This window comes from Tinamus guttatus, unplaced genomic scaffold (genome assembly GCF_059628265.1).
Source record: "Tinamus guttatus ecotype Peru unplaced genomic scaffold, ASM5962826v1 Tinamus_guttatus_pri_ptg000356l, whole genome shotgun sequence".
Classification (NCBI taxonomy): Eukaryota; Metazoa; Chordata; class Aves; order Tinamiformes; family Tinamidae; genus Tinamus; species Tinamus guttatus.
This window is the reverse complement of record NW_028288890.1, coordinates 1,352,838-1,368,456: the sequence shown is the minus strand read 5'-3', so window position 1 is coordinate 1,368,456 and position 15,619 is coordinate 1,352,838.

Below are 15,619 nucleotides of genomic sequence, written 5' to 3'. Positions count from 1 at the left end.
TATATGGAGGACGTGGTCTCCTTGGCTGGAGAGATTTATCTGTCTCTGTTGGGCTGGTCAGCGGAGAAAGGAGAAAAGAAGGCAGAAAGAAAAGAGACGGATGTATGAGATAAAGAGAAACTGCGAAGGCAGACGGAGGATTGATAGGGGAAGAGAGGAAGGCAGGAAGGATCGAGCGGGAGAGGCAGCAGGAGGGGAATGAAAGGCCAGGAGCGCTGGGAGAGGCCGGCCTGGTGGGGCGGGCGCCGCGGCGCTGGGGAGGCCTCGCTCCCTGCCCAGAGCTCGTTTGGCAGAGAGGGAACGCAGGGATTTAGGCCGTCGTCAGATGGTGTCTGAGGGCAGCGCTAATGAGATCACAGGGGGTCGGAGAAAGTGTGAGTAGTTGAAGGCAGCAGTTCCTTCCCAGGAAGCAGCTTAATCAAAAATATTGTATCTTGTCAGGAGTCAATGAAGCACAGTTGAGATGGGCGCGTTTTTATGTAAATCCCGTGGCTGCGTGCTGGGAGAGCCGGGCCCGAGCACGGGCCGTGCGCCGCCCGCCCCGCTGCGCTCCCCCGCGCGCGGAGCCTCGGCGCGGGCTCCCCGTCCGCACGCAGGACAGGCCCTGCAGGAGGCCTCTCCTCCCGCACCGCAGCCCTGCCGGAGCTGGGGACGCTTTGGGAGGATGGCAGCACCTCCTGCCACCTCCTGCTGCTGCTCGGGGAGGCCCTCAGCTCCGCTCTGCCCTCCCGCCTCACGGGGATTCATCCTCTCAGACTCTGGGAATGGGCCCGGGAGCCTGGTTTGGTTTGCACGCGGGGCTGGAGCGCGCAGAGCTGCACGGGGAGGCTGCTGGAGCTGCAACCCCGGCACCTGGCTCCCCTTCTAGCAGCTCAGCCTCTGCGTTATTCCTGCTGCCTTCACGGGGTGCTCATCTCTCAGCATCTCCTGCTGCTGTTCTAAGTTGTCCCCACACCCTGCTTCTCACCTGAGTTTGGTGATATCCTCAGAAAGAGGCTCCCTCTCCTTTCAAAACGATTTAAAATTTGCCAGGTAATTTTTGGGTCAGGTATTTTTAGGTTTTGGGTTCTCGTAGCCTGTCACTTTTCAGGCCCTGCCATGCTCCGGAGGAGCAGCACACATGTAATTAGCAGGCTCGTCTCTGCCTTCGTCGTCTGCTCTGAGCCCTCCCGCCTGGCCGAGCGCCGAGATGAAGCACTGTCAGCTCAGGTGGGGGGATGCAGCCTGCAGGATATCTCAACACGGAGCAGAGATGAGATACAGTGTCATCAGAGGGATGTAAATGATACGGAAACTCAGACCAGTCCCAGTTTCAGTTCTCTTTATCCAGCTTTAGCTCCAAGGTATTTTGTCAGCAGAATTTTGCCACCGGTCCTAATGTCTTTACAGCCTCTGCCTACTCTTAGCAAGAGGAGACTCCCAACCTGGTGGCCTTTACCAGGCCTGTTCAAGAAGGGGGATTCAAAATTTTCTCTGAAGATGCCAGCAGCCTCCTAAGAGGAAACACAACCAGGATCGCGACCTTTTTCAGGTGAAATGTGAGTCACTGCCTCAGTCACATCAGCCCTGATGTTTTCTGGCCCAAGCTGCTCCTGAGTAGAGCAGTGTGTTAACTGTGGCCTGTGATAGGAAGGAGGTTAATTGAGGCAAGAGTTAGAGAGCAGCTGAGAAGGGACCAGGAGAGGTTATTTATCAGAGCACTGTTTGAGAAAGAAAGGATGTAGCTTTGGAGAGTTTGGAGATTAGGCAGGACAGGGTTTCACAAAGAAATTTTCAGGAGGGAGCAAAGAGTGGTTTCTTAGGCCATGCCAATGCAGCAGAGCTAAGCTGAGAAGAACTCGGGTGCAAAATGCCTGCGTGCCCTTCATTTTCCATCTCTGCGTGTCCCTTCTCCTGCCAACTGAGTCCCCAGTTGATCACTTGATCTGTGTCGTGGCTCAGTGTGGGGCACTGAGCCAGCAGACCAGATCCCGGTGGTCCTCACCGGAGCCTTGCTCCTCTGGAGGCAGGAGATGTTCGGAAGGGCTCTGGGGGTTGCAGAAGGTTAGATGTGCTGCAGCTGCAGAGAAAGGCTGCTGGCTCCATATGCACAGAGGCAGCAGGTCAGAGTTCCCTTCCCTGCATGGCAGCTGTAATATTGCATTCAGTTCTGCACACCTCATTACGAGAGATATTGACAAACTGAAGAAGTTCGAGGAAGAGCAACAAAAATTATCGGGGGTAGGGGGAGTTCAAAGGGGCTGATTAATGAGAAAAGATTAGAAAATCTAATTATGTGCAGCTTGGCAAAGTGACAGCTAGGAGGGACATGATAAGAGTCTGCACATATTGGAACAGAATAAATATCGAGGATGTATAATATTAATGTTCAGCAACTCAAGAGAAAAGCCTAAAGAGGCGAAATCTCAGTGGTTATCAGGAAAATATTCTTGCATCTGTCACATTTACTGTAGGGGAAGCTGAAATCAGCTGGGAGTTGTAAATCTGGGTAGACTGAAGCAATATAAAACACAGCGATGGAGGGAGTCGTGCAGTGGTCAGCTGGAGAAGGGGGTGAGGAGAACTTCCTCTTCCGTCCCCGTGACAATGTGATGCTCTTGCCATCTGGGTTCCATTTCGGTACCGCGCTGTGCGTGACAAGGACCTGCTTCGTGTCAGATTCACACGGGATGCCGAACCACTCCATAGATTTATGCCAATCAAGTATCTGTTCCTTTTCCTCCAATTTTTCTCCCTTGAATCCCCAAGTGGTTCCCTCATTAAAACCATCCTAGCATGTCCTGAGTTCTAGCAAACTGGGAGGTCCAATGCAGCTCCAAACGTGAACACAATAACACATTCTAATGAATCCCTGTGCTAGAGGTGACCCAGGATGCTCCTCAAAGGTCTAGGTCTTGAGGTGCACAAGAGCTTTCAAAGTGGCCTTGCATGAGACTCGTCCCATAGGCACTTGGCCAGGCCATGTGTAATTACAGCCGGTCGGGGGCTGTGGCAGGAGCATCAGCAGTGGGTGTAATGGGAAGCCCATTAGGGCTGCTGGTCCCTTTGCAGCAACTGTGTGATCTCTAATAGCTTCTGTTCTTCCCTTTCCCGCAGAGGAGGTTGATGTTTCAACTCCTGCTGGAGCACTTTGTGCCCTTAGCGCTGGAAGTCTCAGCCTTGGCTAAGATGGTATCTGCCGCACTTACAAAGGAAAATAATATTGGGGTAATCCTATCCTGGCTTTTCAGCTCCTTTAAAGAAGGCTTGGCGGCTGGAAATGCAGAAAAAAGGCCACGTGAGCGGCGAGTGCTGCATGGAGCCGAGGAGGTGGCAGAGCAGAATTTAGCGCCAGCTGCTATAAAAGGCTCCGAACGAGGGTTTTTTGTGCTGCGGCGCGTGGAAATTGGCAGCAGTGAATTTGGCTTCCGAGCCCTCGGCCGCAGTGTGAGGCGTCTGTATCACGTATTAAAACTAATGTGGTTGCGGGGGGGGATTAAATCAGGGTTTTATCAGCATAAAAGAGCTCAGAATACAAAGCAAAGTTAAACTCGGAGACTAAGGGACTGACTCTAATTCGTCAAATATCCCCACTGCTTGCAGTCCCTAATGAGAACATGTGTAACAAGCCTGCAGGGTTAATTTTACAGGGGAAAAAAATTCCAATAAAGCTCCATGAGATTTTCACGTTAAATTAATGTAACGAATGCTTAAAAGCCTTTCTAATTAGGCATTGTTATTAACAGGAATGTCAGGTGAATGAAATCAACCCCTGAGCTGACATTTCACTCATGCGAACTCGCGAGTTGGTGTTTAATCCATCGCACATTGCAGCTGCATCCTAATGTGGCCCCGGGTTCAGCGCCGGGGCTGCAAAACGCGGCTGTTTTGGAGACACTCGAGCGTTTCGCGAGCCCTTTGCCCCGCTGCCCCTCCTGCCGGGAGGCACTCAGTGTTCAGTCAGCTTGTTGGGGGAAAAAGGATGTAAATAAAGCAATGCCAAGGAAAAACAGTAACTTTGGGAGCTGAGATGAGCAGCTGTGTGATTCTTTTTCCGGAGGCGACGTATCCTTGGGGACTGCTGCAGGCCGGCAGCCCTGCTGCCGCTGGTGGGTGGAGTGGGGCTGGCTCGGCGCCGTGCGTCTGCTGAGGGGCAGGACTGCAGCAGAGCGGGAGCCCCCGCGCTGCCCTCGGCCCAGTCCCCTCCCAGAGAGGCCCTCACCCTCCGCAGCCCTGTTGGGACACGGGGACGGAAGCCCTGCCCGGGGGACACTGGTGGAACAGGACGGTGGCGGGGCCGGGACTTTCAGGCATGGCCCTGCTTGCTTTGCCCTGCGATCCAGGGACCTCCCGGGCCTGTGCACAGACCAGCTCAGAGACAAAGAGTATCTAGTGATGGCAGGGTGAAGGCTGGGGGAAGGACCCTTCCATTTCATTAGGAAAGGAAGCTACAACAAAGGATGTACCCCAAATCCTTCCTCCTACCTGGCACTTGTGGCAGCCAGGATTTTACTCAGGATGTGCCGATCCCCAGACTAGTGTCTTCACAAGGTGATTTGTCCTCCCGGGTCTCAGGTTGTGCAGTCCTGGGATAGCTTCTGATCCTCCTGGTGACATCTGCTCCACACTTCCCCTCTTGGCTAGGTGAGCACCAACAGCCAAGTTTATAAACGGGTGAAAACTTCTTAACCGGCTATTTCCTCCTTCTCCCAAGCTCTGAACCCTGCAGAGCTGCTTGGCCAGGCCATGCTTGGCCATGGTCAGTCACACTGAGCTGGGGACGGTGCTGCACCTCTTCCATGCAGGTCATCACTGAACTGAACGTTAGGAGAGGTTTTCCTGGACTCTTGTCCTGGGGATCTCCAGCTTGGCCACTGAAATCTCTGGGATTTCACTGCATTTTCAGACTTTGGTAGGCAGCCCACAGTTTTTATTAGGTCAGCTTCATCTCATCTTTCTTCATTACTGTTTCATCACCGCCAGATTCATTTCAATGCTGTTTTTTTTTTCTAGCTAGCTTGTTCTTATCCTTTCATGGTGCGTTTCCACATCTGCATCTCACATCTCACCTCTGCAGACTTTTTTTTAACTCTCAGCAGTTGTTTGGAGCTAGACATTCTCTGAAGAGGAAAAACAACAGTTATTTCAGTGTTGGGCCTTAATTTCTGCTCTCAGCTGCTTGCTTTTAATTAATGCCTGTAGGAATTTAACCTATCTGCTTTGTTGAAACCTCTGGCTATGAGCTGCTAAATGAAGTGTTCGGAATGTTCTTACCTGCTCACGGGCATGACTTGATTTGATAGATTTTCCGTTCTGTATTTTGGTTTGCTTTAAGGTTTCAGTCATCTCCAGGACTCTCCCTCTTACCCTTCACTATAGCCAGTTCACTGGCAAATTCAACAGTGTTGATATGGGGCACTTCTAAGTTTCCTCCGGTTTGAATTGTAGATAAAGGATCCAAGTTATTTAAAGGGAGGTCCTGCTCCTGGGGCCATTTTCCCTCTTGTTCCCGTCTCTGCCGCTCGTCTTCATCCGCAGGCTGAGGAGCGGCGTCGGGGTGGAGCGGTGCTGCCTCGTCCTGCGTGTTGGAGACAGGAGAACTCCGGGCATGAATTACTGCTTTGTTCCTGGGCAGAGCTGCAGTGTGTTGCCAGGGAGAGAGGGAGCCACAACTGCCTAATGAATTTTCCAGAGAAAGGAGGAGACAAATCTGCCCTCGTGGAGGAGTCTGATAGGAATTTTTCATATCACTTTTTATCTCTGCGTGTCTCTCCCACACCCATAGACACAATTTTTTCCCACCTCGTGCATACTTCAACACTCCCTGTGCACCTTCTCGCAGTCCCTTCCAACCTGCTGATCCCAATGCACCACTTTCTTTCCCCTCACTTATCTCTGGCAGTCCCAAAAGTCTTTGTTCCCCCGCCAGTGCCAAGGAGGGGAGTGCGGAATCTCCATGCTGGGTGATCTGGCCTTGGCAAGATTCCTACCAGCAGCACCACAGCTCTCGGGGCCCTCCGAACTGGAGCCTCTGCCCAACGTGTGCCCTCCCAGCAGGGCAGCGGCTGAGCCGGGACTCCAGGAGGGTTTGGGCTTGTCCCGCTGGCGCAGGAGACGCTGCGGTTCTTCCTGCGGCACCTCCCGGCACACGCTGCTTCGCTGGTGCTGTGGCCCGTGTCTCCCACATGTTCATTGAGTCATTAGCAGGGAAAAGGCCTATTAATTTGGATATACTCCCCTCGGGGCACAAGGGCAGAAGAATTCCCCACCTAGTCCTATCTACTCTTTTTTTTTTTTCATTTCATTTTCTGATGAGGTCTGCATGAGAAAGTGGTCTTTGGAGCCAGCTGGCTTGTTGCTATGCACAAGGTATCGTGCTGCTCAGAGTCTGATTGCTTTTCTTATTGAAGATGTCCGTAAGCTGTCGGCACACACCCAATAATGTTCACTGCCTTAAATGCAGGTTTTGAATAAGATACTGCTCTGTGCAAGGGCCAAAGGAAATGTAAGACAAACATTTCACAAATCATCCACAATGCGAATCTCCCCTGACTAAGAAATAGCATTAGGTCGCCAAGTCGCCTCCTGCTCCTGCCTGAACTTGGGTAGATGGTTCAATCTCTTTGTGTCCAGGTTTTGCAGCCTGGGAGATGGGAAAGCTTCTCCTGCCACCTTCACAGCGATGTCAGGGAGATAAAACTGTGGTGCATGGAGTCCAAATGAGCAGCTGCTTGCTGAGCCCTTGGTGCAGCTCCAGAGTTTGCCTCCCTTGCCATGCTCGTAGCTTGGAGTGCTTTGGCCAAGCTGGAGGGAGATGTTTTGCTAACACACGAGGACTTCAGTTTGACTGAGGTTTGCATGCAGAAGCAGCACCAATTCTGCAGCCATAGCAGTACGTTTCCCTGATGCTCAGTAAATTGTGCATTTGCATCTGTGGAAGAGTCAGCCTGAGTCTCAGCTTGTGAAAATGGCACTCACAGGGGTCATGTTTTACTTCTAGGTGTTGCTTCGCAGTAAGAGACAGACATGGATCCCTGCGAAAGATTCAACTTGGCAAGGTTGGAGCTGAAATTGAGGCTCCTACTGCACTCCATGCTTTACAAGGAACTTCACCAGTCTCTCTGTTTCTCTCAAAATGATCTTGACAAATTGGAGAAATGGTCTGGAAGAAATAGGATGCAATTTAATAGAGATAAGTGCTGGATTCTACATCTAGGCAAGAATAATGAACTCTTCACATGTAGCGTACAGAAGTATGGAGTTGACTAGGCAGCATCCTGCAGAAAAGATTGGGGCTCATTTTTGATCAGTGTGTGAATGAGAGTCAGACACATCAGGGTGCTGTGAAAAATGGGTCTGGACATGAATCCCAGCTGAGAGACACAGGAGATGGTGCTGCTGCTCTGCCCAGCATCTGGAGGTGCAGCCTGGACAAAGCAACAGGAGGGAGCTGGGAGCAAGAGGGTCTGGAGCGTGGAAGAACCATCTGCAAAGAAGGGCTGAGCACGTTGAGGTTGTTTCGTCCAGAAAAGAGAAACTCAGCAAGATTAGAGGAGTTTTTAAATACAGAAAAGACCGATGGAAGTCGAATAGGAATAATCAGTTCTCTGTGTCTGTGGGAAGAAATGCAGCTAATAGCAGTTCCAATTATACACTTGGAAAAGTCTTCCAGGAGTGAAGATACAAAGTGTTAGGGGTGATGTCTCAGGGGGTGCAGAACCCGGGATTGGTGCAAGCCTTTAAGAATGGCCTGGACAGAGGCAACAAAGACACCGAAATAGCGATTCTGCTTGGAGACAGCAGGCCCCACGATGGTACTCCTGGAGATCCCTTCCAGCCCTGTGATTCCAGGACCCTCTGAGTGTCACGGTGACGGTTAATGTCATCACTTGCGCAAACTCCGTAGCTGGGTTGTGCAGCAGGCAGTACTGGAGTTGGCCTGCAGGAAACCCCATGCAGCCGTTCGGAGCGCGCTGCCCTTCCTCGGCCTCCCTCCGCATTCCTGCGCTCCGCAAAGCACTGCTGCAGCGTCCCGCGCTCGGAGGACGCTCCCGTAATCAGCAGTTACTGTATTTGGGCGGCATTGCGCCGTCCCTGGCTCCGTGAGCTGGCTTCCTGGCTTGCTGGTTTGTAGCCGCCTTTGGAAATTTCCTGTTGTCAGTCAGTCAAGTGCAGAAGGAGTGGAGGAGACGGCTGTTCCTTCAGCCCCTTGGGAGCACAGCCCACTGGCTAACCGGCAGGATGTGTTTTGCAACATGTGGTGATGATTTTTCTTGAGGAATGTGTAACGTGTTCCCGCAGGGCCTTACATTAGTGGCCTGCATTTAAGCACTCCTTTTTCCCACCATATTAAGTGAAATTGAATAACTTAGTGCAACCCTCGAAGAAAAAGGAACAGTGCTGCAAAAGGGAAACGTTATTGCATCTGCTCCAGGAACAACCTTCTCTGTGTCTTCCCCGTAAATGTCTGCTTTCCCCTGTTTAACAGAACGAGTAATTAACGATGTTAATTTTAATCTCATTTGCTAATGAAGGCAGCCTAATTGCACAATAATTGGCAGCAGCTATAGCAGAAAACAGAAAATAAACCCTGCATATGTAATTCACTCTAACTTCTTTCTAATTGCCTCTCCAATGGCTCTCCATCATCAATGGTGTCTTCAGGGGATTTTGGTAATGAAGAGGAGCACGGGAGGCAGAGGAAGATGCTGTCGCCACGGAAAGGAAGGCGCCGGTATCGCAGCCTGGTCCTTCCTTCGCTCCCTTCTTCCCATCACCGGCTCCCTTCCAAGTGACTCCTCTGTTAATCCGCTTCCTTTTGTTTTCCTCTAATTAGCTCCTTCCCTGCCTTGTTCTCTCCAGCCCTGCGAGTGAATAACAGCCAAGCAAACATATGAGGAGGGAACAGGAGAAGGAGGTTCATTTGAGGAGAAGCAGCTGTCATTTCCCGCATCAAAGGGGCCCGACGGAGAAGGGAGGGAATGCAGCTCCATTGGGCAAATTGGAGATGTTCCTGGCTCTTCTGGCCAAGGTCTCCCTGAGAGCAGAGGGGTGGGAAAGGAGACATTTGTTGGAAGAACTCACAGCGGGCAGCTTGGAGAGATGACACTGGCTGGAAATCCCAGCAGATGCTCCCAGAGGTTCTCATGATTCACATCTCTTTTAGCCTGCTGGCCTTTGAATGAAAGCGGTCTAATTAGTGGAGCTCATTGTAATCAGTGTCTCAGGGCTGCTGAAGATCTGGAACGGGAGCTGATTCCCGAGCTTTGAAACAAGATGTGAATTCCCTCTGCGTCCGTGGGATTTCCAGAGCTTGGGGCGCTCGTTGCCATCGTGGTGTCACCTGCCTGCACTGCTTCCCTTGTGCACCCTGCCTGTCCCTGGGGAGACACCGTTGGTTCGCCCTGGCCTTGATGCCAAGGGCACAAGGACGTCACCTGGCTCCGAGCCGGCTGCAGGAGCAGTTGTCCCCCCACGGGACTTGTCCTCCCAGCCCGCGCCCCGGGAGCAGGCTGGCGCAAACCCGGTAAGCGGGGAGGGGAGGCCGGGTTTGCCTCCTGTTCCTGAAGGATACAGGCACCGTTTGTGTATTCGCAGGGCGCGTGACGCCTTCCCTTCCCTCAGCCCGCTGCACTGAGCGCGGGATGGCCCATCTCCCTCACCATCCTGCTGCTCTGCCCCGGGACGTGCTCCGGAAAGCCGAGGATCGTGGTTATGGCCTCACTGCCTCCCCTGCGGGTACCGCTGCCCTTCCCTTTCCTGGAAAGGATTCCTGCTAAGCATGATATGTTGAGGTCCATGCTGAGCTGGTTCCAACCCATCCCGAGGGGTTCAACAGCTTCCTGCAGCCGGCCCGTGAATTAGCGAAGCCACCAGCAGCAGCTGCTGGGCCAGCCCTGGGGCATTTCGGGGCTCAGCAGAAGTCAGATGTGGCGCTCGGTGCCCTGTCGCTGCCCGAACGCGCGAGCAGAGCTCAGCAGGGCCCTCGGGGTCTCCAGCCCTTGCGGGCACTGGCGAGCACATGAGGCAGCTTCACAGTGAGCATCGACTCGCAGCTAACGGAGCCGAAGCGCGGGGCCGGTGTCGCGGCTGAGCCCCCGAGCTGGCCCGGAGCACGGGAATCCGTTCGCTTTCGGATGGGCTTGCAACGCTCCCGAGCGCTCCCGGCCTGGTGCGGAGCGGGGCTGCGCGTGGCCTGGGCGCCCTGTCCGTGGGGACGTTTCTGCGGGCAGGATGTGAGCGGGGGCGCGGGCCAGCTCTGTGTGTCGTTCTCAGAAGGGGTCATTGCTGACAGATGTCCACAAGGCTTTCAGAGCCGGCAAAGCTGCTAAACGCTAATTTTTTAAATGAAGTTGTCAACTGATCTGTGATTTGATTGCGCAATTGCAGTGTTCAGGATAAATCATGCAGAAAATCATCTAATTAAACTAATAAGAAGTCCAAGGCAGGAGATGTTTTCAGTTGTTGCCTTAGTCACCAGAGGAGGAGAAAAGGCACTTTTGGACAATTTCCTTTGAGGCAGTGATGGAGGTGAGACTAACGTATAAATTCAGCATGGCCTCCCTGCAGCCTCGGAGCCCCCCGGATCCCAGGGGATATGGAGGTCCTTGCAGCTGGGGCAGGACCTTTGGGATAAAGTGGGTCCCCACGTCGCGTCACTGAGTGTTGTACAGGGACACCCTGGTCCAGTAAAGGGATTTCAGAGGTACCAGAAGCAACGAGCTCCCTTCAGTGGTGATGGAGTGGCTAGCAGGGCACCCTGCCTTTGGTGCCCAGTGTGTGGGGCGCGAATTCTCAGCTCCCAGGCTGTAAGTAGGAGTGGAAATAAGTGCAGAGCATCCAGGCGGGCTTGTGGGATGGATGCTCCTTCCCTGGCGCCCTGTGTTATGGGATCTGCCTCTTGCTTCACGTAGTGCTTCCGACCCCGGGCTCTTCTTTCAGATCCTGCCTGCATCGGCCTCTGTTAGAAGCACCAGAGCTCTGCAGTTTTACATGGATAAAAGCCATTTTGCGTGGATGGAACTAAAGCAAGGCAGTAAATAGTAACAAAAAATATCCGCCCCGGCACTTTCAGCCCATCTTTCATCTTGGCCGATTTCCCGGTGTGCTTTCCCTGGCAGGCAGGGAATGGTGGTATGGAGCAGCCTGGTCCGTGCGCTCAGCCCCCTGCTTTCCTCGTTGGGTCAAAGTGAAGGAAAACGTGTGGATACGCGAGGCAGGGAAGCAGGATTCAGGCAGCAGCGAATTACCCCAACCCAGCAGCTGGAGCAGGCGGCCGATTTTTGTTTTTTAATTAGCCAGAAGGTGTTTCTGTGGCTTTGGGACGGACAGAGCAAGCGCAGCCGTGCGGGCTGGGGAGGGGACAGGGCAGGGCGAGCGGGCAGAGAGCAGAACCGTCCCGTCCGGCGCGCTGCGAATGAGACCTTGGTTCTGGAGCAGCATCTGCTCCAGGGCTGCTGGCAGCCGGCGAGGAAAGTGAAGGGTGGGAGTCGCTAACTGCTAAATCACCCCAAACTAAAAGGATAATGCTTTGCTTTTGGCTTACATAAAGCGCTTTGGGTGGCCTTTAGCACCTTTCTTCGCTCTTTCTCATCTCGCTCGCTTATTCTGGTTTGGTCATCGAACTGAAAAATCCTTCCTCTGCTCCGCTGGAAGTAGAATTCCGTGTCAGAGATTTTCTCAAGTAGCGGCGGCGACAGGGGATGTTGTCGGGAAAGGCGGTGAGGGCAGAATTAATCCCAGCTCTGCACTTCAGGCCTCGGAGAGCTGTTAACTCACAATAACACCTTGGGGTATTATTGATTTTCAAAGTGTCTGTCTTGTTTTTGACAGCATAATTTTGTCATTCTCTGGTCATTTTACTTCCTAATGGGGGGAAAAGTCAGAGGGTCAGGCTGATTTTAGTGGGGAAAGAGGGTTATTTGGCTGTTTTGTAGCCCTGGGAAAGGGGTCCCTGCGTGACTGGGGAGGCTGGTGGGGTGTCATTCCTGGTCATGCCCCAGGTGCACCAGGCAGCCTTCGGCCCACCGCATCCTTCTGCTCTGAACCGATATTAAAAAGTTTTGGTGAACGCAGGCTTTGCACGAACATCCAAAACGAACTTCATGGCAATGGAAGAGCATGGAAGAGGAGGGAGATGTTTCTTTCCCACTCTTTCTTAGACTTTCCCTTCTCCAGTGGGAAACTGAGGAAGCAGAATGAGAGTCTGAGCCCTTGGAGAGCAGGGAGGGATCTCCCCGGCCGGTCGCGAGAGCCGGGTAGGCCGGGATCTGCCGCCAGCTCCGTGGGGACACACGTGGGGACACTGCAGGGCAGGACGGCGGTGACGAGCCCCAAAAACCCTTCCGGGCCGTCTCACTGCACCTCTCGCACAGCAGCAGCTCCAGAGAGCTGTGCAAACCTACGGATCAGCGTCCTGTTAAGGACCTCAGCAGTGACTCTCCGTTAGCAACTTTCCTCCCGCTTCCTTGAGGCTCTGGAGGTCCGGGAGGGAAGGGGAGGAGGGGAGGCTGGGGAGAGACCCTTGGCAGATAAGTTTCCAGCAGCTCATTAGCTGCTGGGAAGATTTCCATGCGCGTGAAATATGAGACTGCTAATTTGTATTTTAATATTCCTCCTGTGTCCCGTCGCGCGTATAAATTAAGTAAATTCAATCAGGGGCTATCCCTTATCTCGCGCGTGCGTGCGCCTTGCCGGGCCGCCTCGGAGAGCTGGATTGGTTACGAGCGGGAGGCGATGGGCAGAAATCAGAGATCTCTCCTGATAGAGCAGAGCGAGGCAGAGCATCGATCGCGGCAGCCAGACAACAGCCTGCGCAGGGAAAAAACAGGAGGAAGAAGCAGGCAGAACCGTCCCTCTTTCCTCTCCCCTTTCAGCTTCCGGAGCTTTGAATTACACGTGAATGAGAGCTGACTTGCTCCTTTTTTGTGGGAGAAGTGCACGCACAGAAGTCAGCCTGCCGAGAGCTACGGCTCCCCTGGCCCTCGTAGCTTGGCCCCCTCGCGTGCATGTAGTATTTTGTATTACTGTTTATGAGGCCAGCTTTAATGCCTTAATATATATGTGCAGTGTGCCAGAATTACAGCTGGAGGGGGAACCGTAACTTTGAAATTCTGACTTCAGTGCATGTAAAATCTCAGCTGTGATGGTAATTTACTTGGGTTGTTTTGGTCGTGGTCGTTTCCCCTCCACAGTTCCCTTGCAGATGCAAGAGCAGGGGAAGCGGCCGGCGTTGCTGTGAGGCTGCAAAGCAGCAGCAGCAGCGGCTCCGCGCGATGGCCAAAGGCCACGTCGTGGCTCCGGGGAAGCAGAGCGAGGCCCGGGACACAGCAGGAGCGGGGCAGGGATCCGGGGGGACGTGCGGCTCGCGCGCTGCTGGCAGCGCTCGCTCTGGGCTGCAGCAGCACAAGGGATGGGGAAGCAGCACTTCCCCAGCCCACCCAAAGCTGGGTGCTTGTCAGAAGGGCAGGGTTTTACTTAGTTACCAGGCGGTGCAACTTCTTCTAAGGCTTTTCTGTTTCTTATCTTCTGGGGATAAAGAAGCTTAAAAACATCCGTGTTTAAACAAAGGCTCCCCTGGGTGACGTGTGCGGCCTCTGGGCCCTCAGTCCTGCCGGGCTCAGGCGGCCCACGCGGCGCTTCGGGCCCCTCTGAGCTGCAGGGCCGGAGCTTGGAGGGCGGGCAGGGACACCTGGGCACCTGCCCTCGGGGGTGATTTCCTTGGAAGCCTGGCTGGGCAATAAATAAAGGGAAATGGGATTTTGAAAGGAAAAAAACAAACAAACTGGTCTTCAGAGAAAGGTAAGCTGAAAAAAATCAGCCTTCCTGCAAAAACGCGCTTCCTCCGTCTCCACTCCCCTTGCAGAACTGCTTAGGAATTCCAAGTGCTTGCCGGCTGCCTCCGAATGCCCCTCTGGATAAAGCCGCAAATAATGAGACATGGAAGGAGCCTCTCGCTTGAAGACACCTCCGCCTGCCCCTGCAAGGGGGGAGCTGGGGGCGCCGCGCTGCCCCGGAGCCTGCGCTTAACCAGCGTGCAGCAAACACGGCAAAAGCCTCCCGAGGATCCCCGCTCATCTCCCCCAAGGCTGCTGTAGCATTAAGTTCTTATATCCAAAAGCAGCCTTTCAAATTGCTGCCTGGCGAGTTACATAAATCCTCACCAGGATCCTCCGGGACTGCAAGCAATTACACTAGGTGCTGAGGAAGCAAGCGAGAGCTCAAAGGATGGTTAAAAAAATCAAGATAGAAACAACAAAAATCCCAGCGTCAGTAAGAGCTTGGAGTGGGACGGCAGCCGCTTGCTCAAGGAACGGCAGTGGGACTTGTGCGGAGCTTGCTCCGTGTTGGCCCATTCCAGCCAGTGTCCAAGGGATTTTGGCCATCTCTTAGCCATGACACTGCTTTGGGAATATCTGGGAAGATGGATTCAGGCCCTAAAGGAGGTGCCAGCCGGAACCCAGAGAGTCCATCAGCGGGAGTTAGATGTCTGTGGTCATGAAGGCATCATCTGACCAGGGAAATTCTCCTCTATGTAGACTTCCATCCTCCTCCTCCTACCTGTTTGGACATGCCTGGCTGCTCCGGGAAGGATTAGAGATGTTACCGCGTCCTGTTGTGCGACAGCAAATGGCAACAGGCTGCAGTCCCCTTCCTTGCAGCCAGCAACAGGAGCAAGAAGCCTCTGTGAAGAGCCTCTGTGAAGAGCTCTCGCAAGCTCCTCCTGCGTCCCCAGACAGAGCGAGGAACCAGCGCGCAGAGATGGAGGCAGCGGGGCTGCAGCTGCCCGGACCGGGTGCACGCGCGGCGGCACCGCCAGCCTTGGCCCTGGCAGCGCCCGGGCACTCACAGCTCCACTCACACTGCCCTGCTCTGGGGCTGCCTCATGCAGAGCCCATCTAGGGCTCTCTCCAGTGCCTTAGAACCACCCACAAGTGTAAGCCGCTACATTCCCTGCCTTCCCACATCCCCTCAGGGCAGTAATCTCCATTAGCCACCGTCTCCACAGCCGATGTCTCCGGAGTGCTCCCAGCTCCGCGCGTGGAGCCCGGCGTCCCGCAGGCTTCTCCGTGCGGGTGCTGTTTGCCTGGGCTGGCGCCAGCCCGCGTTCCCCGGCGCTTCGCTCTCCATTAGCCCCGTGACGCCGTGATCCTTCACAACCTGACAGCTCCAGCGGGTGGCTGAGAGGCAACCTCTTTCGTCAGGGCTGGAGAGGGTTAGAGTTGAAGTGAATACATCAAGTAGATTTAACAGAACTGCCTGCATTCATGGTGCTCATAACACATGCATTTCCCTAATAGACATAGGCATGGATTTAACTGTCAAGCAGTTGCATTAAGAAAATGGATAACAAATCCTAGAGACATCTGAGCGCTGTGTGGCGAAGGAAGTTTAATCCAGGTGCGCTGTTGTGGCAGATGTGTCACTGCCTGGCTGGGGATGCAGTCATCACTATGATCCCTAGCGCTGCTCCGGCAGCCGGGCCCATGAGCTGCCCTCGTCAGCAGGGAAAGCAAAGCCCGGGCAGCCGGAACGGCGAGTCGGCGGCCAGCAAGGAGCCGCGGGCCGAGCCCCGGCTCTGCTCGTGCTGCCAAGTGAACGGCCGCTCTGCGGACAACCAGAGTGGTAACAGGTCCCGGCT